This window comes from Sinocyclocheilus rhinocerous, unplaced genomic scaffold (assembly GCF_001515625.1).
Source record: "Sinocyclocheilus rhinocerous isolate Xijiao unplaced genomic scaffold, SAMN03320098_v1.1 scaffold601, whole genome shotgun sequence".
In the NCBI taxonomy this organism is placed as follows: Eukaryota; Metazoa; Chordata; class Actinopteri; order Cypriniformes; family Cyprinidae; genus Sinocyclocheilus; species Sinocyclocheilus rhinocerous.
In genome coordinates this window covers 1,640,887-1,643,533 of record NW_015656605.1, presented here as the reverse complement: position 1 = coordinate 1,643,533, position 2,647 = coordinate 1,640,887, and the positions used below count along the sequence as shown (strand labels likewise).

At 36.0% G+C, this 2,647-nt stretch overlaps 1 long non-coding RNA gene across 1 annotated transcript; it reads right to left on the bottom strand.

The window, feature by feature from the left end:
• Positions 1–498: 498 nt before the first annotated feature.
• Positions 499–1,792, bottom strand: LOC107720432 (uncharacterized). Its single transcript, XR_001637615.1, has 4 exons — positions 1,751–1,792; positions 953–1,090; positions 794–865; positions 499–579 (listed from the first exon to the last, which is right to left on the bottom strand). It is a non-coding gene; the product is annotated as an uncharacterized LOC107720432 (long non-coding RNA).
• Positions 1,793–2,647: the final 855 nt, after the last annotated feature.

Sequence of the window (2,647 nt, the reverse complement as noted above, 5' to 3'; positions counted from 1 at the left end):
TTTTGGAGAGTTATTGAACCTGCATTCCACATGGTTTGTGTGACCAGAGCGAGGACAGCTACAACGAGGAGAGAAGTTGGAATAACAAGCAATGCAATGGTAAATATTGATATTATATTATTTGTGACAAAGAAAATTTTATTTATTTTTATTTTTTGATGTGCACGTTACATGCATGTATCATAATTATTTAAAATGTATTTTGACAGTGTCAGTCTCTGCAGCCCTTCGATGAGTTCCTCCTCTTCATGGTCCACCTTTCAGTCAGTCTTCCACAGAGAGATCTGGCCTTACACAAAACACTTGGGATGGATTAATTTGGTTTTATTTGTACAGACTAGAATATTAAATATAATGTAAATGCAAATATATATATAACTTTAATACAGTTTCTTGCTCACTAGTGTAATCTAAACATGTAAATATAAACACGTACATTTTAGAAACTTTGATACAGTGTAATAGTTATTTAAAATACTAATAACTGTGATAGTGTAATGCTATGGTTTTTTAACACTTCTGCCACTTGGAGGACTGATAGGCCAAGCAGATCACTGTGACGCCACTGTAAACATTCTCCTGAGATGAAAAACAAAGGTATAGTGTAAATTGACCATTAAAGAAATAAAAATCTTCCACCACTGTCATTACATGTTGCATACATTATGAATGGAGCCATATCCAATATGATTGTGTTTTTGTCTTTTTTCTGCTAGGGCTAATCATATAGGCATGTTATACATTATGAATATAGCAAGATATGAAAATATGTAATTAGACAGTCTACTCCTACCTTAACCACTCAGCGAGTTTCCTCTCTTGCAAACAGGACCACCATCCCACTGACAGGACCTGGCTTAACTCTCTAGGCATACCAATGGGGCATGTTAATATTATTAATAAAAAGTCTATTAATTATGTCATTCATTAAAGAATTTTATAATTATCTTACCATTGTTCTAGGTTTGTGCCAGTTCTGCTCCATTCAGTGCAGCTCTGTACAGGAGGAACTGCACTGATTCTCAGTTCTGAATAGTGTGCTGTCTGGTACAGTGCTGCAACAGTATGGATGGGAGTCCTTTAAAACAATCTGTGAAGATAATTGCATTGGGTTACATATTGAATTGATTTCAGATACATTTTGAATTACTTTCAGTTGCATTTTAAATTGTTACATTGTAAATTAAACTATATTTAAAATAAATTATGAAGAATTAAGTCTATATAATGTTACAAACATGCCAATACACTGTAAAGAGTTAAGTAATATTTCAAAGGATGTCCCTACTCTTAACCATTCCTGATCTTGTTTGCTTCTATTCTTAATTGCTTTTTTACTGAACAGCTTCATCATGTTTGTGTTAGGGATCCCTGGAAAACTGCTATATTAAATGTAAACTATCAATTCAAGCTTCAGGAAAATATAACGATAAACTGCCAGAAACGGTCAGACTTAAGGTTTATTACGATACATGGCAATCTAAAAATGGGAACAGTATTTAAAATACTTTATATCAAGTTAAGACGTTCCTATCACAGCCACAGATGCAAACAAACGTGGATTACCGGGAGCTCTGATGTTATTGCTACTATCTCTTAGGAGTTATAAAAACCTGAGGTGGACGGAGTTTAAAGCTAAACTCTAACTTAGCCCTGCTATTTAAGTGCTGATCAAATCGGCGCAGAAGTCATGCAGCGTTATCCAGCCTTATTAGCAAGATTTGCTAGAAGACGATAGAACAATACTCACCCTAAAGTTGTCAATGTAACTTGAAACGTTTAATGCCCTTCTTAAATTCATTAAATTCATTTACAGTAATCCGGTGAAGTTCTTGTAAGCTGAAAAACCATCTTCTCCTCTGAAAGCTCTAAAAGCTCTACGTAAGGAACAATGGCTTTCGGCACAGCACCGGATTTAAGTAAGCCCCCTGAGGAAAAATGCGGAAGTGACCATGCATAGAGTCCATTGTGCGCAAGAGCAGAGCTAAACTGTCCAAATCGAAAATAATATTGATTTATTTTCTGCTCGATTCATGAATCGATACATTAAAATTACCAGGATATCAAAACATTCAGTAAAAACACATTGTTCATTTACAAATCGATTACACATATTAAGATCAATCGCTTACATTGAGAATTTCTTGTGGCGTCTCGAGGAAATATCGGTGTTTAACTGTCAACTCTGCCCCCCAGTGGTCGGGAGCATTTCCGTTGTGTTGTGGCTTAATGTCGTTGTGTTGTGAGCTTATGTTTGCTTTTTGAATTGCGTTGTGCTGTGAGCTTATGTTTGCTTTTTTAATTGCGTTGTGTTGTGCACTATTAGGCCACAGTAAATTGGTGATTTTCAACCATTTTTAAACAAACTGGCTAAAATCATGAAGGCCCACCCCTAAACCAAGCCCCCAGTGGATTAGAACAAATCGGCTAAAGCAATTGAAAATTTGCCATCATGGTTTCACACGACCCACTGATTGAGACAAACCCACTAGTGTTCTGCAGAGATACATGTCAGCATGATCTTGTGGTCATCAACTACAAATCACTGTTAGTTCAGTGTCACCGTCTTTACCCGTGTGTGCTGTCGACTTTCATCAATATTTCAATGCTGATCCAACATACTGATCAAACATTGATATGTCAATCT